Genomic DNA, 27,256 nt, shown 5'->3' on the forward strand with positions numbered 1-27,256 from the left:
ATTTTTCCAAAGAAGATATACAAATGGCCCACAAACATACAATAATAGTCTTTAGGGAAACGTAAATCAAAGCCACAATAAAATATCTCTCACCTACTAAGATGTCTATAAAAAACCCAGAAATTAACAATTGTTGGTGGGGAAATTGGAACATACATTGTTGATAGGAACATAAAATGATTTAGCTGCTATAGAAAACAAGTTAAACGTAAAATTAGTATATACTGAGGAATTACATTCCTGAGAATACAACTAAAACAATTCAAAACTGAGGTTTAAATTAAAAATTGTACATGAGGGAGTTCCCGCCGTGGCGCAGTGGTTAACGAATCCGACTAGGAACCATGAGGTTGCAGGTTCAATCCCTGCCCTTGCTCAGTGGGTTAACGATCCGGCGTTGCCGTGAGCTGTGGTGTAGGTCGCAGACGCGGCTCAGATCCAGAGTTGCTGTGGCTCTGGCGTAGGCCGGTGGCTACAGCTCCGATTTGACCCCCTAGCCTGGGAATCTCCATATGCCGCGGGAGTGGCCCAAAAAATAGCAACAACAACAAAAGACAAAAAATAAAAAAAAATAAAAAATAAAATAAAAAGTAGGTACTATGGCTTCCAGTTTAAAAAAAAATTGTACATGAATATTCACAGTAGCACTATTTACAATAGATGAAAGATGGAAACAAACCAAATGTCTACTAACAGGTGAATGGATAAATAAAATGTGTCATTGCCATACAATGGAATATTATTTAGCCATAGAAAGAAATGAAATAGTGATATATGCTGTAACATGAGTGAACCTTGATAACATTATGCTAAATGAAAGAAAATAGACACAAATACCACATTCTGTATGATTTATTTATATGAAATATCAGCAATAGGTAAATCCGTACACATAGAAAGCAGATTAATGGATGTTAGGAACTTGGAAAAGGGGGGAATGGGAAGCACTAGGTATGGGCTTTCCTACTGAGGTCACATAATACAATGGTGATGGTTTCACAATAATGTGAATGTTCTAAATGTCACTGAAGTGTATCCTTTCAAATGGTCAAAATGGTAATAAATGAATAAATGAGTTTAAGAGACCTGTGGGACATTTGACCCAGTGGGTGTCCCAGAGAAAGAGGAGAGAAATAAACCAAGGAGCAGAAAGAACTTTTTAAAAAAATAATGGCCAAAAACTTCCCAAATATGAAGAAAGAGATGACGTTATACATCCAGGAACCTCAACGAACTCAAAGGTGGTCAGATTCAAAGCAATCCACCCCAAGACACATAGTAATCAAATGTTCAAAAGAGAAAGAGATCTTGAAAGTATCAACAGAGAAGTGATTCACCACATGTAAGAGATTCTCAATAAGATCATCAGTTGATTTTTCATCAAAAGTCTTAAAAAAAAAAAAAAGAAATCCCAGGCCAGATGGTTTCACTAGAGAATTTACAAAATATTTTTTCTTTTTAATTTTACTGAAGTTGATTTACAATGCTGTGTCAATTTCTGCTGCATAGAAAAATGACTCAGTTATATATGTATCATTTCATATTCTTTTCTATTATGGTTTATCACAGGATAATGAATATAGTTCCTTGTGCAATAGAGTAGGATCTTGTTTATCCATTCTATATATAATTGTTTGCATCTGCTAATCCCCAAATCCCAAACCTTCCCTCCCCCACGCCCCTCCCCCTTGGCAATCACAAGTGTGTCCTTTATGTCTGTCAGTCTGTTTCTGTTTTGTAAATAAGTTCATTTGTGGTTTTGTTGTTGTTGTTTTGTTTTTGCTTTTAGGGCCACACCTACACTGTATGGAAGTTCCCAGGCTAGGAGGGAATCAGAGCTACAGCTGCCAGCCTACACCACAGTCACAGCATTGCAAGATCTGAGCCACATCTGCAAATTACACAGTGGCTCACAGCAATGCTGGATCCTTACATAGACATTATATCCCCATAAACTCAATAGCCCGTTGCCCAGTAAACTCTTAAAAAATCAGTCAGAACAAACAGAAAGCACTATATAATAATGTGTTTTTATAAGCAAATATACTAATAACTACATTATATATAAACTGCTTAAATGCTCTGATTAAACACAAATATTATTAGACTGAATGTACAAAGATTAAACATTGCATACAAGACACACATACAAAATGTAAGGATGCAGAAAGGCTGAAAATAAAAGAATGGAAAAAGATACACCAATCAAAATTAATCAAAAGAAAGCTGGTGTGGCTAAATCAATATCAGACAAATGAGACACTGAAGCAAAAACCATTTCCGACAATAAAAAGAGACACTTCAGAATGATAAAAGAGTCTATTCACCAGAAAGATATAACAATTCTAAATTTGTATGCAACTAATACTGCCTCAAAAGATATGAGGTAAGACATGAGATGAAGAGAAGTTAGACAAAACCACAAGGAGAAATAAATAAATACAAGGTCATAGTGGGATACTTCAATACATCTTTCTTGGTAATTGATAGAACAAGGAGAAATATACATCGATAAGGATACACCATATCTGAATAGCATTAACAAATTGGACCTAACTGAAATATATGGAACACTATACTCAATAAATGCAGAATACATATTCTTTTCATAAACACATGGAATTTTTACATACACTTAGGCCAGAAGTCAGCAAACTTTGTAAAGGATTAGATAATAAAAATTTTAGTAGATAATAAACATTTGTGAGCCTCATGAGATAATCGGCACATATTTTTCTTTTTGTAAACCAACTTTTAAACATGTAAAACACATATTTAGATTGAGGGCTATACAAAAATAGTCCATAAGCCAAAATTGGCTTGTGAACCATAATTTGCTGACACTTATAGACCAGGAAGCAAACTCTCAACACATTTCAAAGAAATGAAAATTCTATAGAGTATGCCCTCTGGCCAGACTGTAATTAAGCAAGAAATAAACAACAAAATGAAAATTAGAAAAGCTCCATCATTTGAAAATTAAGTAATACAGAATTCCTGTTATGGCTCAGTGGTTAATTAACCCGACTAGCATCCAGGAGGACACGGGTTCAATTCCTGGCCTCGCTCAGTGAGTTAAGGACCTGGCGTTGCCATGAGCTGTGGTGTAGGTCATAGATGCGACTCAGATCCTGCGTTGTGATGACTATGGCATAGCTGACAGCTGCAGCTCTGATTCATCCCCTAGCCTGGGAACCTCCATATGCCACTGGTGCAGCCCTAAAAGACAAAACGACCAAAAAATAAATAAGTGATACACTTAATTTTAGGTTTGGGTGGAAAGGAACTACAGGAGGAAACTTTGGGGGTATAATATGTTCATTATGTTGAATGTTGTTTATTATCCTTCTTAATGCATCAAAACAGGAGACACATTATTTTTTTATGTTCTGATATTAAGTTTGATCAGTTGGCTAAGGTGGTGACTGCCAGGTTCTCCAGTATAGTACAATACCCTTTAAGTTGATTTCCTAGCTTCTATTTTTATTTCCCCAATTGGAGATCTGCCTCCATCAAACTTCTCTATTCCTACTCTGTGCGTCTAACTTGCTGTCTTCTTGGCAAGGCCATCTCGAGTTGACCCAATTATAAATTATATAGTCCCTACTGGATTATAAATTCCACAAGAGCAAGAACCTTTTTCTACTTAGTTTACACCTTTATCTACTGCTCACTACATAATCTTGGTATATAAGCAATCAATAAATATTGGTTGAGTGAGAAGCTTTAAGGCTGTTCAGGAACAGATCAAATTACCTCCCTTAACTCAAGAGCCGACATTGTAAGATACAGCATGGCATAAGAGAAAGATTTTGGAGTCACACAGACTCAGGTTCAAATCCCAGATAAGAATAATATTGGACATTCAGAGCCTCCATTTCCTCAAAGGCAAATTGGCCATACCAGCACTTACTTCACTGGTTGTTAGAATTAAAATTTTGTAAAAAAAAAAAAACATAGTTACAATTAGTGTGTAAAGGAAGCTACATAGATGATAGGGTTAATCTTTTTTCTAGATTAAGATACAGCTTTTACAAGAAACACTCTTACATCATGCTGCTTAGCTTGTTGTGTGCCCACAAGTACAGGAACCAATTATCTCTCAGGGGAACTCAAGTCTCTCACAGTCAAGTCTTCATATTCAGTTCTACTCTGGAGCAAGCCCTGTGGTGGGAATGGAGGGAATTCTATCTCACTTGTTTTTTTCCCATTTAATTTCACTGGAGTTAGTTGGTTTACAATGTTGTGTTAGTTTCAGGAGTACAGCAAAGTGAATTAGTCATACATATAAATATACCCATTTATACTGAGTGAATTAAGTCAGACAGAGAAAGAAATATCATATGATATCATTTATATGTGGAATCTAATAAAAAATGGATACAAAAGAACTTACCTATATCACTTCTAAGAAGCACTCCTCTAATGAAAATCAGTTTTTCCCAAATGCTTTTTTTCCCAACCTCCATTGCAGTTTCTCTGTAACCCTGTTATATCCCTTATCTTAGGCAGTTTTGTATTTGTTATTTCTATGTGTCTGGGCTTATCTCTTGCTAGATTTTGTCAGAATAATAATAATAATAACAATGAAATAATACAGCTTGCAGCAACACTGTCATACTTCATCCAATCTGCCATTGATTTTGACACACCAATATTTTACATACCACCAAGAAAGTTGAAGTACCACAAAGTAAATAATAGCATATCATTAATAGGTAAGACTCATTTTGATTTCAGAAATATTAAATTGTGGGGAGGAGATGTGATTCTTGAAATTGAAGAAACATGTTTTGTGTCAGCACTGTTCTAAGCAATTTATTAAATTATTTAAGCCTCACAACAACCCTATGAGATAAGTATGTTATACTACTGCTGATCAGTCCTCTCTGGTCTAAATACCTACTAAATATCTCTCACTGTTTTCCATCCCCTATGAAACCACCATAGCCTGAGTCACCATCATGAGCTCTCATATTTCTCCACCACCTAATTCTTCCTCCATATCTACTTTTGACTTCCTTGAAAGCCAGTTCATTCTCTGCTGCCAGAATTAGCTTTGAAAAATGCAAATTTTATCATGTCATTCTCTGTTTAAATCCCTTCAATAACTCCTCTCCGACTTTGGAATAAGGTCCAAATTTAGTACGGCCCACAAGACACCACATGACATGACCTGAATAATATTGTTTCTCTGAATTCTCATCTCCCCTTTTTCTACATGCCAGCCATAGTGACCTTCTTTTACCTCCTAAAATGGAACGTTAATTTTCCCATAGTCAAGACCTTCACACAACCTACTCCATCTCTTTGAAATATTTTCTTCTCCATCTAGTGATCCGCCTCCCATCCTCTACTACTGGAATGGCTAACAGCTATAGCTATAGATCATTTATTCTAAGCTTGTGTCACTTCACCGAAGAAACTTTGCCTGTCATGTCTCCCCACTAAGCTAGGCCTGTATTTTAATTGTTTTATAACACTCTTTACTTCATAGCATTCAGCTCACCTGCAAATTACTTGTCCAAAGTACACCTTCCTAAAAGAGATCAATTCTATCCAATTCATCATCATATCCTTAACACCTAGCATAGTGAACTGATATATTTCATATAATCGACAAATAGATATTAAAATGAAAATGAAAATCTCTTTTGTCTCTGACCAAGAAAAGCCAAACACTCAAGAAATGGATTAATGAAGTGGAACTTGAAGATTACAGGAGCTTTAGTAAGTGAACACTGAACTTGTCAATTCTGGCCACAAATAGTTACAGCCAAATCCTGCTTGGGGGCTGAAGTATATCAAAACATCTGGAAAGCTGTCATTTATTCATATCTATTATTTATATGATCCTAAACATCTTTATATGCGAATATACGTTGTAGCTCAAATTATTCTTTTACCTGCCCCTGGGAAGTACTTTGGCAAAGCAACTAAACCATTTACAGACAGAAAATCAAAGACCCACCAATTAGAGACAGCAATTCAAGAACTAAATCACCAAGGAAGGAGAGATACCCTGTGTCATTTGCACAATTGCCTGAGGTTGCTGGCTAAATTTACAACTGGTCCTATTCTAAGGGTACACTGACTCATAGCCCCTTCCATCTCAGCACCCAGATTCCAAAACACGCACTCTGCAGACAGTGATTCAGAGCCCTGGCACTATGCTGTTGTGTGCTGCCTAACATCTAAAGAGCTATTCTTAATAGTAGTCACTGGGGCTGCAGGCAGACAGATGAAGCTATATACTAAAGAGTAACTGAAGATTTGTAGTTTGTCCCCAAGGTACAGGAGCTATAAACAGGAATGTGCAATGTACATTATTTGGCCAATCCAACCTTTATCTAAAAATGGGGAATCTCCAGACTAGACACAAAGATAGAGGAAGCTTACATTCATATGAAACAATTTCAGCTTCCAGACCCCATTAAGCATATAACTAGGAACATTGTTGTAGCATGGATACTTCCCAGGATCCCCAAATGCTTCTGGAAACTGTATCACTTATAGATATCTAAACAGGCACTCAGAAAGCAGACAGAAATTACTCCTCAAGCAAAGATTAGACTGAGTTCTAAGACTGAGTATTTACTTATTTCTGCCCAGGTATTAATGAAGTTGAAATCTACTTGTAACAATGAGATACTTCTTATAAACATCTGGCAAGCATACACCCCCTCCCCAAGAATGAGAAAGTTTCTTTCTCAAACTAATCCCAGCTGAAAACTGAGAAAGATGGATTGAAAGAAAGGTATCATGGTAAAACAATACGGACCAATGAAAATGAAGAATGCTCTTAATTGGTAACTAGTGTAGAAAGAGAAGAAAGAAAATAGGGAGTTTGATTAAGCGATCCAGGCGCAAAAACACAGCCTAGCCCTTGTGTCAGTGAGAGAAAGCAGAAGCTTGAAGTTTAAAGAAGAAAGAGTGGAATTAAAAGAGAGGGAATAAGCGTTTTCTGCATCTATTGAGATGACCATATGATTTTTATTCTTCAGTTTGTTAATTCGGTGTATCACATTGATTGATTTGCGGATATTGAAAAATCCCTGAGATAAATCCCCCTTGATCATAGTGTCTGGTCCTTTCAATACATTGTTAATTTAAGATTACACACATTCCTGTTTTATTATGTCAAAGGTAAAAATGCCACAGTCTCCACAACAGCAATCAGTAAAATTTATCCACAAAATAACTTGGTACAAAAAAAGGTCAGGTTCAGAAATTTTTTTAAAAAAAGAAAGAAAAATAAATATTTACATGAATTTTAAATCCTGTTTTTAAACAAGTCCAGCATAAAACACACAGCCAGTCTGTCATCCCCTCCTGCCAGGGAACATGGACAAGACTTCTGGGTCCTGGTCCATGCCAATTTGCCAATCTGTTTAAGTGGTGTCCATTCTTGCATTATAAGTATCCAGCTGGGTGTCTTAACTCCTCTGCACAAAGTTGCTTCTTTGAGTTCCTGCTAGTACATCTGCCTCTGCCCGAGGTGCCTCTCTGGGTGTAATAGAGAAGAACCAATCTGACTCCATATTGAATCTATTTCTTTTACTTTGCATTGCTACAAGTTAATCACTAAGAGCATGTTGCATATAGCTTAAAGTATACACAATGGCTTTTCTCTGGCAACCGACATGCCTCAGTATTAAACCAAAATACCTTTGTTTAAACTCACAGAAAACATCTTTACCAGGCCCACCTCTAAATGGCTGCAGAAAAGAAAAACATAACACCTTCCCTAGGGATTTTCGCCAGAACCTGGAAATATTTGCAACAATTTACCTCCTCACCTCCCCCTTTCTGTTCTAGAAAAGAAACTGGTATCCCAATACAGGCAAAATAGTTCTGTGGGACACTATCCCACAATATTCTCAGTCTGCTGGCTTTCAAATAAAGTTTCTACTCCTTGCTATAACAACTTGTCTCTCAAGGCAAGCAGTCTGAGCTTGGACTTGGTAACATAAGTGCCACCACCAACACCCAAATTTTCTGAATTCTAGTTTCTAGTCGTCCACTTCTGTTAACATTCTGAGGTCTCTGCTGTGTGACAATCTGAGGTGACAAGCTGAATGTTCATGGTGCAGCCATCCAAAAGGATGCCGTTGTACTGTTTCGTAGCTTTTAGTGCATCTGCATTCCACTCAAAGTGCACGTCAGCCGTTCCTAAACTGCAGCGAGATTGGTCACAGTTCACAGCAGCCTTCTGAGTTCCAGATTCAGCAAAGAATTTCTGAAATCAGCATTGGACACATCAAAATCCAGATATGACAACAGCAGTTTCCCACTGGTCTCCATGCCAGCACCACCTCCAAAACTGCTGTCCAAAAGATCAATTGCCATTCATCAGGAAGTTCTTTTGGCCTGCTATAGGGCCATGTCTGGTTGCCCGCTACCACTCCCCACACCATAGGTGGTAGCCAGCCAGTTTTGGATGGTTCCACTGCCTTGGTTCATTCTCACCATCTGCACTCCACCACCAGGGCTGCTGCCCTGGCCATCCTGGAAGCCAAGCAGGCAATAGCTCCTGTCCGCCTCATGGCAGCCTCATATGAATGACGTCGTCTAGAGATATATCCATTTTGTCAGCCATGGTGGGTGCAGAACTGTCCTCTGCTTGAGCCTGTATCTTCCACCATGCCACTTCTGATGCCCTTTGGGGTTTTCAAGAGCCATGTCCTCCAGCGGCCCCAGATATGCTGTGGGCCAGTGGTGGTGTGGGGTGGGGCGGTTTCTGCACACTGAATGGATGCCGAAAAAGCTTTTGATAAAATTCAACATCAATTTTTGATAAAAATTCTTTAAAAAGTGGGAATAAAGGGAACAATCCTCAACATAATAAAGGCCATATATAACAAACCCACAGCTAACATCATTCTCAATGATGAAAAGCTGAAGGCATTTCCTCTAAGATCAGAAACAAGCCGAGGATGCCCTCTCTCCCAACACGAACCTGGTGGCCACAACATTTCCCATACTCTTCTGCTGAGGTACCCATCAGTACCTCCCTGAGCCATAGTACCTGCTTGCCTGCCCCACCTGAGTGGATCCATGCCTCCATTGCTTCACAATCCAAAGTGATACTCAGATATATGAATGTTAGAATCTATGATAACACATGGCAACTAATTTATGATAACTCTTCATAACTATGGTCTCAAACACTGAGTAGTCATTATCTGAGGAAAAAATTATTATCCCTCTAGAAATCCTAAGGTATCATCATATCAAGTTAGTGCTGTAGATTCACCTAGGAAAAATCCCCTCCCTCAGCCCCAAACATAGAATAATGATAGTTAAATCTTAAAACATACTTTAAAAAATAAAAATACAACCATAATTGCTTAAAAATAGAAAATAAAAGAAGGGAGGGAGAGAGAAATATGTTTGTGGAACTGAAACAAACAAACAAACAAAAAAAGTTACTCACCTAGTAGGAAACAGGCACAGGCAGACAGGAGTTCAACTCCTATGAGGGTAACATAAACCAACAGTATTGAATGTATGGCAATAGAGCTAATTTAGATCATGGCAGGAAACCATAAGGTGAGGCAGGGATTTTCCACCTGCGCATAATGACTTTTTGAAATGCTATGATGAATACACAAATCTAAGATTGGCAACTGAGGTACTGCAAAAGTGGTAGGAAGTAATGGAAATAGCTATGTAACTGAGATTTGCACCACACCACCTGCTGACTCAAAATCTGGACCTTTTGTAACCTCAAGTAACTAAAGTCTAAGCTGCCAACATAAAAGTAGTTCTGAACTGGGTATCTGATCAAACAAAACCTAATCCAGCCAGACCTAAAACGGATAAGAAAAGCAGATAGAATAACTGTTCTATTTGAGGTAAACTTGCAGCAGGCTGAAATTCTAAGCAGACAAAAAAATCTTGAAAAAAACAGTAAACAAATTCAACAAATTTGTGGGGTTATAGTCTCAGATAAATATAGCAATTTGAAAAAGGACTTTAAAATAAATGCTAGGATACACAAATAACTAAAGGAATAAGTTTGTGGACAGCAAAAATAAAAGTTTATAAAATAAAAGTTATGGATAAGAAATGGTGGATATTAAAAATCTGCAATCTTGTAAGCCAAGAATGCAGTCTCTGAAATAAAAGCTCAAAAGGCAGCATAAACCCTAGACTGAATATGACCAAGAAAATATTTAGTAAATTTTGATATGTTTCTGAGGAATAGACTCAGAATGAAGTACTGACAGAGAAAGATAAAGAAACTGATAAAATGAAAGAGAAGTTAAAAGACATGGAGAAAAGACTTAGAAGCTCCAGCTAAGCCTAACAGTGTGATTCCAGAGGTAGAAAGTAGTGAGTATAGAAGAGTGATAATGGCAAATAAATAAGTAAATAAATTAATTAAATCTTATACTAATTTAAATCATCATATAATAGTGGTGCCACAAGAAAAACACTTGCACATATACTGCCACCTACCAACTCTGAAAAGAGAAAATAACTACAAGAAATAACTATATAGAAATATATAAGAAATTATAAACTCAGTTAAAGATAGTCAATTAAACATAAGCATTTGTTTCTTCTCCATTCTGAGACCCTGCCAAGGTGGCAGCAAAAGGATTCATCTTGGAGTTGCCATCATGGCTCAGTGGTAACGAACCTGACTAGGATCCTTGAGGAAACAGGTTTGATCCCTGGCCCGGCTCAGTGGGTTAAGGATCCAGCATTGCCATGAGCTGTGGTGTAGGTCACAGATGTGGCTCAGACCCTGAATTGCTGTGGCTGTGGCATAGGCCAGCAGCTGCAGTGCCAATTCGACCCCTAGCCTGGAAACTTCCATATGCCATGGGTACAGCACTAAAAAGACCAAAAAAAATTAAAATATTAAAAATAAAAAAATAAAATCAAAGTACAAGTGGAGTTCCCATTCTGGCTCAGCAGGTTAAGGACCTGACAGTGTCCCTGATGATGTGGGTATGACCCCTGGCCTTGCTCAGTGGGTTAAGGATATAGCATTGCCACAAGCTGCAGCCTAGGTCACAGATGGGGCTCAAATCCAATCTGGTATTGTTGTAGCAACCCTATTTGTTACCCAGAACACAAGAAATTAGGTCTGTATCCTCCAAAGAAGATATGTAGAATATCAATTTCTGCTGCATCTTCTCAGTCTAAGAGAAAGGACCTAAAAATATTGTTATCATAATTCTCAAAAAAAAAATCTCAACAAATAATATACCTCCAGCACTTATTGTTTGTAGACTTTTTGATGATGCTCTAGAGAAGACAGTTTGGGGGGTGGGGGGCATGTTCCTGGGTTATGGGATGGAAATCCTGTAAAATTGGATTGTTATGATCATTATATAACTACAGATATGATAAATTCATTTGAGTAATAAAAAAACACAAAGAAAAAAACAAAAAGCAAAAAACAAAGCCAAAAAAATATACCTCCTCATTTAGCATGCCCAATCAGTTTCTAAATAGAAACAAACAACCAAAGAATAGACGATGCATGAGGAATGCCTCTGAAATAAAATACAAACAATAATTTTTTTAATTTGGAGAGAAAAGACTTTTTAAAGAGAAGAAGGGCATAAAAAGTTGTATCATTAATAATATTGGAGATAGAAAACAAGATTTTATATCCAGGTAAGAAAAGGAACAAGTTTCTATAAGAAAGGAAAGGTCAAAGAACTTTTTAAAGCATTAGAAATTGAAATCATAATAGAGGAAATGAAAAACTCAATAGAAGGGTTGGTACATAAAGTTGAAGACATCTCCTGAAATACAGAACATCAGACAAGAAGATGGAAGCAAAAATGTAAAGAAATTATAAAATGACTACTCAGCCATAAAAAAGAATAAAATCATGCCATTTGCAGCAACATGGATGGAACTAGAGACTCATACTGAGTGAAGTAAGTGAGAAAGACAAATACCATATGATATCACTTATATCTGGAATCTCATATACGGCGCGGATGAACCTTTCCACACAAAAGGAAACCATGGACTTGGAGAACAGACGTGTGGTTGCCAAGGGGGGGGGAGGGAGTGGGGTGGATGGGGAGCTTGGGGTTAATAGATGTGGACTATTGCCTTCAGAATGGATTAGCAATGAGATCCTGCTGTGTGGCACTGGGAACTACGTCTAGTCACTTATGATGGAGCATGATCATGGGAGAAAATAGAATGTGTACATGCATGGGTAACGGGGTCACCACGCTGTACAGTAGGAAAAAATTTGCATTGGGGAAATAACTAAATACATACATACATACATACATACTTTAAAAATAATAAAAGAAGTTATAGAACAGCCCTAGAAAGCCAACATTTAAATAGTAGGAGGGAAGGAGAGACAGAGACAGAGATAGGGATCAGGGAAAGGGAGAAAGAGAAAATGGCAAGAAGCCCTTCATAAACAAAATAATTTTTAAAGGTTCTCAAAGGAGTTCCCGTCATGGCTCAGCAGTTAACGAACCCAACTAACATCTAGCATCCATAAGGATGCAGGTTTGATCCCTGGCCTTGCTCAGTGGGGTAAGGATCAGCATTGCCATGAGCTGTGGTGTAGGATACAGATGCGGCTCGGATCTTGCATTGCTGTGGCTGTGGCATAGGCCGACATCTAGGGCTCCAATTGGACCCCTAGCCTGGGAACCTCCATATGCCGTGGGTGCGGCCCTGAAGAGAGAAAAAAAAAATTCTCAGAATGTTAGAGCCAATGGACTAAGCACAATGGATGAAAATAGGTCCACAAGAAAAAACAACATTGTCAGAACACTAGGGATGGAAAGAATATCCTACTTGTTTCAATAGAAAGAGAGATAAATTCAAGTATAGATGTTAAGGAATCAAGATGTCTTCATACTGCTTTTATTGTATTAAACATACCTTGACTTTTACTTCTATTTATGCTCTTTTCTTCTACAAGACATACATAGTTCTTTACAATTCTTCAATTTTATGGAGAGAGCCCTTTTTTCACATTTGCGAATTTTAGAAAATTACAATGTGAAAATTCACCTTTATCTGGGTTATATGTAGAAATTGGATAATTTTTTTTTTTTTTTTTTGTCTTTTCTGGGGCCTTACCCGAGGCATATGGAGGTTCCCAGGCTAGGGGTCTAATCGGAACTACAGCTGCTGGCCTACGCCACAGCCACAGCAATGCTAGATCTGAGCCGCATCGGTATCCTACACCACAGCTCATGGCAACGCCAGATCCTTAACCCATCAAGCAAGGCCAGGGATCGAACATGCAACCTCATGGTTCCTAGTCGGATTTGTTCACCACTGAGCCATGACGGGAACTCCAAAATTGTATAATTTTTATTATAGTTAATAGTGTGTCAATTTCTGCTGTACAGCAAAGTGACCCAGTCATACATAGATATACATTTTTTTCTCATACTATCTTCCATCATGTTGTACCCCAAGAGACTAGACATAGTTCCCTGTGCTGTACAGTAGAACCCCATTGCTTATCCATTCTAAATGTAACAGTTTGCATCTACCAATCCTAAACTTCCAGTCCATCCCACACCCTCCCCTCCCCCTTGGCAGTCTGTTCTCCATATCTGTGAGTCTGTTCCTGTTCTGTAGATAGGATCATTTGTGTCATATTTTAGATTCCACATATACGTGATATCGCATGGTATTTGCCTCTTTCTGACCTACTTCATTAGGTATGAGAATCTCTAGTTGCATCCATGTTGTTGCAAATGGCATTATTTTGGTTTTTTATGGCTGAGTAGTATTTCATTGTATATATGTACCAAATCTTAATCCATTCATCTGTCAATGGACATTCAGGTTGTTTCCATGTCTTGGCTATTGTGAATAGTGCTACAATGAACAGAGGGGTGCATGTATCTTTTTGAAGGAAAGTTCTGTCCGGATATATGCCTAGGAGTGAGATTGCTGGGTTATGTGATAGTTCTATATTTAGTTTTCTAAGGAACCTCCATACTGCTTTCCATAGGGGTTGTACCGTTTTACATACTTCTTCTCTCCCTTTTTTTTTTTTTTTTTTGCTTTTTAGGGCTGCACCCATGGCACATGAAAGTTCCCAGGCTAGGGGTCAAGTTGGAGCTACAGCTGCCAGCCTACGCCATGGCCACAGTGACACAAGATCCAAGCCATGTCTGTGACCTACACCGCAGCTCATAGTAATGCCAGATCCCCAACCCACTGAGTGAAGCCAGGGATTGAACCCACATCTTCATGGATACTAGTCGGATTCATTTCCACTGTACCATGCCAATTTACGTACTTCTTAAGAGCAATTCTGGAAGCTAGAAAGGAGTAGAGCAATTTCAAACTTCTGAGGGAAATAATTTCCAACTATACCTAAACTATAAATTGTGAGGATGGAATTTTTAAAATTTAAATAGAAACTTAAATTTAAAATTATTTATACTTATCCATGCACACTTTCTCAAAAAAGTTCCATAAATGTGAGAATGTGCTTTGCCAAAAATGAGAAAATAGATAATCCAGCTCAAGAGAAAGGAGAGGATAATATAAGGATAGTGATGGAAATACCTGGATGACAGTTGTGAACAAAGCAGAGTGAGAAACAAGTCCAGATTGTAGTAGGACAGAAGAGTCAAGGAGCAATTTCGAGAAGATAATAAGAATAAAATATCATCTATGTCTGAATGTACTGAGAAGAGATGTAGACAACTGACAATTTGAGCTTGGATTAATGGTAAATACATGGAAAATAAGCATGTTTCAAAAGATAATTATTCCAAGGAAAACAAAACTAAAATGTGTGCATTAATGGAAAATTAATGATAATCTATATGGTAGGCAGAATAGTGTCCTTCCAAAGACATCAACATCTTAATCCCCAGAAATTGTGACTGGGGAGGTTACATGGCAAAATGAGATTAAAGTAGAAGATGGAATTAAGGTTGCTAATCAGTTAGCCCTAAAATGGGTAAATTATTCAGGGTTATCTGGGTATGCCCAATGTAACCACAAGGGTTCTTAAAAGTAGAAGAAAGTGGCAGAAGAGTTAGTGGCAGAATAATGTGATGTGAAAAAGAGATTACTAACTTTGAAGATGAAGGAAGGGGCCATGAACCAAGGAATGTAGTGGCCTCCAGAAGCTGGCAAATGCAAGGAAATGAATAGTCTGCCAGAGTCTCCAGAAAGGAACACAGCCTTGTTAGCACCTTGATTTTAGCCCAAGAAAGCCTCTAGAACTGTTAGAAGTTAAATTTGTATTGTTTTAAGCCATTAAGTTTGTGGTAATTTATATATGGTTCAACTATGAATGGCATTATCATAGTCATAATAACATAAACAAAAAATTAAATCAATACTATGCTGCAACTAAACGAGTATTGGGATAGGAGAAGAAACTTGTGTATGTTATACAAGTAGAACGTTTTTAAATAATCTAAATCTTTATCTTCCAGAGTTATAACTTAATAAATAATGAGTAAACATTTACAATTAACAAGGATCAAGATAAGCACGTTATTTAGGGATAGGATATGAATTCTAAAAGAATTAACTGGAAGGGTTGAAAATATTTGTTACTGGGAAGAGGGCATGGAACTACTGTGGGGGGTTTTTTGGTTGTTTTTTTTTTTTTTTTTTTTTTTTTGCTTTTTAGGGCTGCACCTGTGTCATATGAAGGTTCCCAGGCTAGGGGTCAAATCGGAGCTACAGCTGCCAGCCTATGCCACAGCCACAGCAATGCAGGATCTGAGCTGCATCTACGACCTACACCACAGCACCACAGCTCACAGCAATGCCGGATCCTTAACCCAATGAGTGAGGCCAGGGATCAAACCCACAACCTCATGGTTCCTAGTTGGATTCGTTTCCACTGCACCATGATGGGAACTCCTGTTGTTCTTTTTAACAAACCTTAGATTTTAGACTAAGTCTCCATATAATTTGACAAATATCAAAACAGAATTTTAAAAACCAGAAATATTAAGAAAACTCTAGGCTATTATATTCAAAAACAGACTAAGTGGATAATTTCCTAAGGAAAATAATAAAAGAAATAGTAAACAGAATAGATCTGGAATAGAACAGAAATTGAACCAGTATATTAAACATAACGCTCCTTCCACAACTCCAACTCCATAGTAAAGGGGTAGTGAGATCACATCAGAATCAAAAGCCAGTTTCATTACACCATCATTAAAGTTAATCTTACATTCTGTAAACTTTTCCAGAAACTGAAAAAAGATGAAAACCTATATAACTTAATGTAATATCGATTTCAAAATTGAACATGAACAATAAAATCAACTTACAAACATAAACTTTTAAAGGGAAAACACAAATAAATACAGCAACATATAATACACAATAGAGTAGATTTATCCCCAAAATGAAAGGACAGTTCAATGAATTACCTACAGTAATTTTAAAAATACATATGAACTTATTATATCAAAAGAAATATATGAACATCTCAATAAATGAAGAAAAAGGCATGCAATGAAATTCTCTCAGTCATGATAAAAATCTTAGCATATTAGAATAAATGGAACTTCCTTCATTTCATGAAAAATATCCATCAAAACCTACACCAAAGGTCATACTTAATGGAGAAATTTTAGAAACAACCTTACCCAAGTCAGGAATAATAATAAGATTGTTCCCTTCTCTATTACTAAGCAATATTATGTTGTGGTATGTCCTAGCCAAAACAATAATAGAAGAAATAATACATTATTATAAAAGAAGGAAAAATTGTTGATATTTGCAAGAGATTAAACAAGAGAAAATTTAAAAGAATCAATAACAAATTATAAGAATGAATAAGAGTCTTCAAAGTTGCTATATGTAAGACCAACTTATAAGATACCAATTAGAAAATCTAATAGAAAAAGTACCCTAACTAATTAAAATGACCATGAAAATAAAATACATTTATAACAAATTATCAAATGCAACTAAATAAGGGCATATATGTGTGGTTAGGCATTAAATTATATACTTACGTATATAAGAAAAAAATTAAGATTAATGATCGGAGATACCACTTTGAAGAGCATCTTAAATCCAAAGCAAGTAAAAGGAAGGAAATAATACATATAGAAGAACTCAATGAAATTGAAAAAAGGAGAAAAAATCAATGAAACTAAAAGCTGGTTCTTTGAAAAGACAAATAAAATAAGTAAACCTTACACAAACTGATAAAGAGAAAAAAGAAGATAAAAATTACCATTGTCAGTAATGAAGACAAGTATGTCACTACAGATTATACAAACATTAAAATGATAAGAAGAAAATATTATGAACAAGTTTATGGAAATAAATTTAATAATGTAGATGGAATGAACAAATTCCTTGAAAGATATAAATCACCAACTCTTACTCAAGAGGAAACAGATAAACTGAACAGCTGTTTATCTATTAAATAAATTCATATCTTAAATCCCTACCATAAAGAAAATTACAAACAAAAAAGCTCCAAAAAAAGCTTAGATGGTTTCACTAATGATTTCTTCCAAGCACTTAAGGAAGAAACAGTACCAATTTTACACAAACTCTTCCAGAAAATAGAAGAAGGAAAGCTTTCAAGTTTATTTTATGAGGTCAGAATAACTCTTTACCAAAATCAAATATAGGAAAATAAAATTAAAAGTCAATATCCCTAGTGAACAAAGACACACACACACACACACACACACACACACACAAACTAACAAAATATTAGCAAATGTAATCCAGAAATATACAACATGGATAATACATCACAACAGAGTAGAGCTTTATTCTGGACATGCAAAGGTGGTTCAGTACTTGAAAAACAATCCAGCATATCAACAGACTTTAAAAGATCATTTCATCAATTCAGAAAAAGGATCTGAAGGAATCCAACGTACATTCATGATAAAAGTTCTTCAGCAAACTACAGATAGAAGGGAACCCTCTAATTTATAAATGGCATAAAGGAAAAATCTAAAACTGACTTCATAGTGAATGGTGAATGACTGAATATTTCCCCCAATAAGATCAGGAGCAAAGCAAGATCTTCTCTAGCCACTTCAATTCAGCATTCTATTAGAGGTCCTATCCAGCTCAAATAGACCAAAAAAAAAAAAAAAAAAAAAAAAAAAAAAAAAAAAACAAGAAAAAGTATACAAATTAGAAAAGAGGAAGTAAACTTGCCATTATTCCTAGATGACATAATCATCTACATTGAAAATACCCAAAATCATTTTTTTAAAGAAACTAGAATAAATGAGTTCTGTAAAGTCATAGGATACGAAGTCAATATATAAAACTAATTGTATTTCTGCATACTATCAAAACATTTTCAAAAGCTGTCAGAGAGGAGATGAAGATGACAGAGTAGAAGGACATGGAGCTCACTTCCATCCACAAATACATCCAAGAAAAATATACATCTGAAACAATTCTCACAGAATACCAACTGAAAAGTAGGCAGAATATCTCATACAACTAAAGCTGAAAAAAAGATCCTCACATAACTGGGTAGGACTAAAGGAAAAACAAAGGGAATGAAAATAGGACCTATGCCCCTAGGAGGGAACCATGAAATAGGAAAGATTCTCTCACCCTGTAAACCACTTTTACTGGCCAGGAGGTCCACCAGAACAGATAGGGTGCTGCAGGGGCCTGGAATTTGCCTGACAGGAATGTGCACAAGCAAGCTTGCTGCCTAGCAGGATAGAGAAGGACTGGTGCTGATTCCAGGAGAAGAAAGAGAAAGAGGGATTGAAAATGTATATGAAGAAATTATGGCTGAAAATTCCCCAAACCTAAAGAAGGAAACAGATATCCAGGCACAGGAAGCACAGAAGTCCCAAATGAGATGAACCCAAATAGCTCCACATCAAGACATATCATAATTAAAATGGCAAAAGTTAAAGATAAAGAGCAGAGTTTAAAGGCAGCAAGAGAAAGCAGTTACAAGGGAATTCCCATAAGGCTTCAGCTGATTTCTCTGTGGAAACTTTGCAGGCTAAAAGAGAGTGGCAAGATATATTCAAATTCCTAAAAGGAAAAAACCTGCAACCCAGGACACTCTACTGAGCAAAACTGTCTTTTAGAAAAGAAGGAGAGATAAAGACAAGAAAAAATTAAAAGAATTCAGCAATACTAAATTTACCCTAAAAGAAATATTGAAATGTCTTTTCTAAATACAAAAGAAGCAAGAATCTATAGAAAAATGAATATCATAATAGGAAAGGAAAACATATAAAAGAACTGAACATCACTTAAATAAGCCAGTATGCAGATTAAAAAAAAAATCAAAACATTTTGTGAAAGTGACTATAACTACAAGGAATAGCAAAAGGATAAACATGAGGATGTAAAATAGGACATCAAAATCACAAAATGTGAGGGAGGGGAGTAAGAAAATGTGTATCTTTTAGAATATGTTTGAGCTTACATTACTATCAGTCTAAAGCAAGTAGTTTATATAATTACAGTTAACATACTTGAAAACCATGGTAACCACAATTCAAAAACATAAAATAGACTCACAAAAAAAAAAGTAAGAACTCAAGCATAATATGACAGAAAACCATCAAACCACAAAAAAGAAGCAAGGAACAAGGAATAAATACAAAATAAACAGAAAAACAAGTTTTAAAATAGCAATAAATACATACATAAATATAATTACTTTAAATGTCACTGGATTAAATGCTCTGATCAAAATACATAATGTTTCAGATTGAATAACAAAACAAGAACCTACAATAAGCTTCCTACATGAGACCCACTTTAGGGTGATAGAAATGCATAGATTGAAAGTGACGGTATGGAAAAATACTTTATGCAAATAGAAAAGAAATTAAGGAAGGGGTAGCTATACTCATATAAGACAAAATATTCATTAAATCAAAGACTGTAAAGAAAAATGATAAAAGGATGAATACAAGAATATATTACACTCATTAATATATATTCATCCAATATAGGAGGGCCTAAATACATAAAACAAATATTAACAGGCATAAAAGGAGAAATTGATGGGGACACATTAAAGGTAGATGTTAACACCCACGGACATCAATGGACAGATCTTCCAAACAGAAAATCAATAAAGCAATAGAGATCCTAGATGATACAATAGAACAGTTAGACTTAATTGATATTTTCAGGACACTATATCCCAAAAAACCAGAATACACTTCCTTTTTTTGCAGAGGTTTGGTTTATTTATATAATTTTAAGGATTATTACAATAAACAACATATTATTCCTGCAGCCATGTGTTTAGCCTCTCAGGATAGGAATCTAGTGTGGCTGAAGCAGCATCTCAAGGAGATGCCTGCATTTGGTGGGATAGTTCATCACCACCTGTGTTTTGTACATTTTTAGAAATTGAAATATGATTGATTTACAAATGTTCTATCAATTTCTGCCATAGAGCAAAGTGACCCAGTCATATATACATATATATATACTCTTTTTCTCATATTGTCTTCCACCATGTTCTATCACAAGTAATTGGATATAGTTCCTTGTGCTATATAGCAGGATCTCATTGCTTATCTATTCTAAATGTAACAGTTTGCATCTACTAACCCCAAACTTCCAGTCCATCCCACTCCCTCCCCCTCAGCAACCACAAGTCTGTTCTCCATGTCTGTGAGTCTGTTTCTGTCCCTTAGATAGGCTCATTTGTACCATATTTTAGACTCCACATATAAGTGATATCATATGGTAGTTGTCTTTCTCTTTCTGATTTACTTCACTTAGTGTGAGACTCTCTAGTTGCATCCATGTTGTTGTGAATGGCATTATTTCATACTTTTTATGGCTGTGTAGTATTCCAGTGTGTATATGTACCACATCTTCTTAATCCACAGAATACACACTCTTTTCAAGCATGCACAAAACAGGATACACCACATACTAGGGCACAAAATAAGCCTCAACAAATTTAAAAGGAGAAATTATTCAAGCATCTTTTCTAACCATAACAGTATAAAATTAGAAATGAACCACAGAAATAAAAATGAGAAAAAAATACAAGGAGACTAAACAATATGCTACTAAAAATCTAATGGGTTAATGACGAAATAAAAGAGGAAACCAAAAAACACCTTGAGAAAATGACATTGAGAACACAATATAAAACTTATGGGATGCAACGAAAGCAGTCCTAAATAAAATTGGAAAGGAAAAGGTAAAACTGTCACTGTATGCAGATGACATGACACTCAATGTAGAAAACCCTAAAGATTCTACCAAAAAAAACCTATTAGAACTAATAAATGAATTCAGCAAGGTAGCAGGGTACAAGATCAATATACAGAAATCTGCTGCATTTCTTTACACTAACAATGAAATATCAGAAAGAGAAATTTAAAGAAACAATCCCACTTAATATCGTGTCAAGGAATTCTCTTGTGACATAGTGGGTTAAGAATCCAGCATTAGGAGTTCCTGTTGTGGTGCAGTGGTTCACAAATCCGACTAGGAACCATGAGGTTGTGGGTTCAATCCCTGGCCTTGCTCTGTGGGTTGAGGACCCAGCGTTGCTCTGAGCTGTGGTGTGGGTTGCAGAAGCGGCTCAGATACCATGTTGTTGTGGCTCTGGCATAGGACAGTGGCTACGGCTCCAATTAGACCCCTAGCCTGGGAACCTCCATATGCCACTGGAGTGGCCCTAGAAAAAAGACAAAAAAAAAAAAAAAAAAGAATCCAGCATTATTACTGCAGCAGCTTTGGTCACTGCTGTGGCAGAGTGTCAATCCCTTGCCTGGGATTTCCACATGCTGTGGGCATGGCCAAAAAAAAAGTCAAGTCAAAAGATAAAATACCCAGGAATAAATCTAACCAAGTATGTGAAAGACCTACACACCGAGAACTATAAAATGCTGATAAAGGAAATTGCAAATGTATAAAGAAATGAAAAGATAATCCCATGCTCTTAGATTGGAAGAATCAGTGTTTTTAAAATGTACATACTACCCAAAGCAATCTACGTATTTAATGTGATCCCTATAAAATCACCCATGACATTTTTTCAGTAGCAGAGCAAATAATCATAAAATTTATTTGGAAACATGAAAGACTCTGAATTGCCAAAGCAATTCTGAGGAAAAAAAAAATAAAGCTAGAGACATAACCCTCTCAGACATTATACAATACTACCAAGCTACAATAATAAAAACAGTATGATCCTGACACAAAACAGACATATAGATCAATGGAACAGAATAGAGAGCCCAGAAATAAACCCACACACCTAGGAAAAATTAATCTGAGAAAAAGGAGGCAAGAATATACAATGGAGAAAGAATAATCTCCTCAGCAAGTGGTGTTGGGACAGCTGGGGCAGCCTCATGTAAATCAATGAAATTATAACAATGTTTTACAGCATACATACACAAAAATAAACTCAAAATGGCTAAAAAACATAAATATGAGACATGACACCATATTCCTAGAAGAGAACATAGGCAAAACATTATCTGACATAAATTCTACTAATATTTTCTTGGATCAGCCTCCCAAAGCAAAAGAAATAAAAGCAAAAATAAACAACTGGGACCTAATAAAACTTAAAAGCTTTTTCACAGCAAAGGAAACCATAAACAAAATTAAAACACAACCTACAGACTAGAGAAAATATTTGCAAATTATGCAACTGACAAGGGCATAATTTCCAAAATATACAAACAGCTCATAAAACACAATATACAAATAATAATAATAATGATGATGATGATGCTGATGAAATACTGAGTAGAAGAACCAAGCAGATATTTCTCCAAAGAAGACAGATATTTCTCCAAAGAAGGCCTATAGGCAAATGAAAATATTCTCTACATCACTAATTATTAGAGGAATGAAAATTAAAACTACAATCAGACACGACCTCACACTGATCAAATGGCCATCATTAAAGTCTGTAAAAAGAGATGGGATTAAGATGGCAGAATAGAAGGACAGGAGCTCAACTTCTCTCCTAAACACAACAAAATTTACAACTAAATGCTGAGCAATCGTCAACCAAATGAACCAGAAACCTTCAAAGAGATGTCCTACTCCAGAAGACAAAGAGGACACCACATCAAGAGGTAGGAAGGATGATTACACAATATAAACAGCCCCACAGACTGGAAAGTAACTGGTTCACAGAGACTCACCTACAGGAGTGAGAGTTCTGAGCCTCACATCAAACTCTCACATGTGGAGATATGGCCTTGGGAGAAAGAGCCCCTGGAGCATCTGGCATTGAAGGCCAGTGGGGCGTATGTGCACCAGCTCCACGGGACTGGGGGGAACAGAGACCCCATTCCCAAAAGGTGCACACAGACTTTCACGTGCACTGGGTCCCAGGGCAAAGCAAAGTCTCCATAGGAATCTGGGTCAAACCTGACTGCAGTTCTTGGAGGACCTCCTGGGAAAACAGGCTTGTTGTGGGGGAAGGACATTGGAAGCAAAGCTCTCGGGAATATTCAGCAGTGTGCCTTTCTCTGGAGGTGGCCATTTGGGGAAAAGCTGGCCCCAGCCATCTGTGCTGAGAAGCCCCAGGGCAAACAACCACCCAGGTGGGATCACAGCCCCGCCCCTCAGTAAACAGGCTACCTAAAGACCCCCTCAGGCACACAGCTGCCTCTAATCCCATCCAGAGACAAAGCCCCACCCACCAGAGGGATAGGAATCAGCTCCACCTACCAGTGGACAGGCATCAGCCCCTCCCATCAGGAAGCCTACAGCAAGCCCCCGTACCAACTTCGGCCACAAGGGGGGCAGACGCCAGAAGTAAGAGAGGCTACAACTCTATTATCTGTCAAAAGGTCACCACGCCAAAAACCTATAAAAATGAAAAGACAGAGAACTATAACTCAGGTGAGGGAGAAAGAAAAATCCCCAGAAAATCAGCTAAGTGACCAGGAGATTCTCAGCCTCCAGGAAAAAGACTTTATTTAGACTGTTGATGCTGAAGATGATGCAAGACATTGGAAATAAACTGGAGGCAAAGATGGATAACTTACAGGAAACAATGAGCAAAGAGATACAAGATAGAAAACTTAAGCAAGAAGAGATGCAAAATACAAGAAATGAGGTAAAAAATTCATTAGAAGCAGCCAACAGCAGAATACAGGAGGCAGAAGAAGGAATAAGCAAGGTGGAGGACAGATTAGAGGAAATCACAGATGCGGAACAGAAAAGAGAAAAAAGATTGAAAACAAATGAGGAGAGTCTCAGAGAACTCTGGGACAATGTTAAACGCACCAACATCCATATCATAGGGGTGCCAGAAGGAGAAGAGAGAGAGAGAAGGGGACAGAAAAAAATATTCCAAGAGATAATAGTCAAAAACTTCCCTAACATGGGAAAGGAACCACTCACTCAAATCCAGGAAGCACAACAAGTACCATATAAAATTAGCCCAAGGAGGAACACCCTGAGACACATATTAATAAAACTGACCAAAATTAAAAACGAAGAGAAAATATTGAAAACAGCAAGGGAAAGGAGACAAATAACATACAAGGGAACCCCAATAAGGTTATCGGCAGATTTTTCAGCAGAAATATTTCTGCAGGCCAGGAGGGAGTGGCATGATATACTTAACGCAATGAAAGGAAAAAAACCTCCAACCAAGATTCCTTTACCCAGCAAGGCTCTCATTCAGATTTGAAGGAGAAATCAAAACCTTCACAGATAAGCAAAAGCTGAGAGAATTCAGCAACACTAAACCAGCTTTACAACAAATCCTAAAGGAACTTCTCTAGGCAGAAAAGAAAACACCGCAACAGGAAACAAAAATTCCACAAATGACAAGGCTCACCAGTAAAGCTATATAGACAGTAAAGATACGAAATCATCCACATGCAATTATGCCACCAAAATCAGAAATCATGAGAAGAGGAGGGTACAAATGCAGGACACTGGAGATGCACTTGCAATTAAGAGACCAACAACTTAAAACAATCTCATATGTATATAGACTCTTATATCAAAACTTCAGAATAACTGCAAACCAAAAATCTACAATTGATACACAAACAAATAAGAAAAATCAATGCAAATACAACACTACAGATAGTCATCAAACCAGAAGAGGAGAGAACAAGAGAAGAAGGGAAGAAAAAAGAGCAACAAAAACAAATCCAAAGCAATTAATAAAATGGCAGTAAGAACATACATATCAATTATTACCTTAAATGTTAATGGACTAAACGCCCCAACCAAAAGACATAGATGGGCTGAACGGATACAAAAACAAGACCCATATATATGCTGTCTTCAAGAGACCCACTTCCCTTCTAGGGACACATACAAATTGAAAGTGAGAGGATGGAAGAAAATATTCCATGCAAACGGGGACCAAAAGAAAGCTGGAGTAGCAATACTCATATCAGACAAAATAGACTTTAAAATGAGGAATATTTTAAGGGACAAGGAAGGTCATTACATAATGATCAAAGGATCAATCCAAGAAGATATAACAATTTTAAATATCTATGCAGCCAACATAGGTTCACCACACTATATAAGGCAACTGCTAACAACCTTAAAAGGACAAATCAACAATTACACAATCATAGTGGAGAACTTTAACACCCCACTTACAGCAATGGACAGATCATCCAGACGAAAATCCATAAGGAAACACAGGCCCTGAATGAAGCATTAGACCAGATGGGCTTAGTAGATATTTACAGGATATTCCATCCAAAAGCAACAGAATAGATATTCTTCTCAAGTGCACATGGAACATTCTCTAAGATTGAGCACATCCTGGGCTACAAATCCAACCTTGGTAACTTATAAGAAACTTGAAATCATATCAAGCATCTTTTCTGACCACAACGCTATATGACTGGAAATCAACAAGAAAAAAACTGCAAAAAAACACAAACACGTGGAGACTAAACAACATGCTACTAAACAACCAGCGGATCACTGAAGGAATCAAAGAGGAAATTTAAAAATACCTACAAGCAAATGACAACAAAGATACAACACTCCAAAACCTATGGGATGCAGCAAAAGCCGTTCTAAGAGGAAAGTTTATAGCAATACAAGCCCACCTCAGGAAACAAGAAAAAGCTCAAATAAACAAGCTAACTTTACATCTAAAGCAGCTTGAGAGAGAACAGACAAGACCTAAAATTAGTAGAAGGAAAGAAAGCATAAAGATCAGAGCAGAAATCAATGAAATAGAAACAAAGAAAACCACAGAAAAGATCAATGAAATGAAAAGCTGGTTCCTCGAAAAGATCAACAAAATTGATAAACCCTTAGCCAGACTTATCAAGAAAAAATGAGAGGGGACTCAAATCAATAAAATTAGAAATGAAAAAGGGGAAGTCACAACAGACATCACAGAAATACAGAGGATCATGAGAGACTACTATATGCAACTACGTGCCAATAAAACGGAAAACCTAGAAGAAATGGACAAATTCTTAGAAAAGTACAATCTTCCAAGACCAAACCAAGATGAAATAGAAAAGATGAACGGACCCATCACAAGTACTGAAATTGAAACTGTGATTAAAAAACTTCCAACAAACAAAAGTCCAGGACCAGATGGCTTCACAGGCGAATTCTATCAAACATTTAGAGAAGAGCTAATTCCTATCCTTATGAAACTATTCCAAAAAATTGCAGAGGAAGGGATACTCCCAAACTCATTCTATGAGGTCACCATCACCCTCATACCAAAACCAGACAAAGATACCACAAAGAAAGAAAAGTACAGGCCAATTTCACTGATGAACATCGATGCAAAAATCCTCAACAAAATACTAGCAAACCGCATCCAACAATACATTAAAAGGATCGTACATCATGATCAAGTGGGATTTATTCCAGGGATGCAAGGGTTCTTCAATATCCACACATCCATCAGTGTGATACACCACATTAACAAACTGAAGAATAAAAACCACATGATCCTCTCAATAGACGCCAAAGAAGCCTTTGACAAAATCCAACACCCATTTCTGATAAAAACCCTTCAGAAAGTGGGCGTAGAGGGAACCTACCTCAATGTAGTAAAGGCCATATATGACAAACCCACAGCAAACGTCATTCTCAATGGTGAAAAGCTGAAAGAATTCCCCCTGAGATCAGGAACAAGACAGGGATGTCTGCTCTCGCAACTACTCTTCAACATGGTTTTGGAAGTCCTAGCCACAGCAATCAGAGAAGAAAAAGAGATAAAAGGAATCCAAATTGGAAAGGAAGAAGTAAAACTATCCCTATTTGCAGATGACATGATACTATACCTAGAGAATTCTAAAGACTCTACCAGAAAACTGTTAGAGCTCAT

General features: G+C 36.8%; 1 protein-coding gene and 1 pseudogene across 5 annotated transcripts in view; both read right to left on the minus strand.

The window, feature by feature from the left end:
- GABRA3 (gamma-aminobutyric acid type A receptor alpha3 subunit) overlaps positions 1–27,256 on the minus strand; it is a 227,863-nt gene that overhangs the window by 185,437 nt on the left and 15,170 nt on the right. The gene's annotated exons all lie outside the window — the stretch shown is intronic.
- On the minus strand, positions 6,359–8,417 carry LOC110257697 (annotated as a pseudogene).

This window comes from Sus scrofa, chromosome X, assembly GCF_000003025.6.
Source record: "Sus scrofa isolate TJ Tabasco breed Duroc chromosome X, Sscrofa11.1, whole genome shotgun sequence".
NCBI lineage: Eukaryota > Metazoa > Chordata > Mammalia > Artiodactyla > Suidae > Sus > Sus scrofa.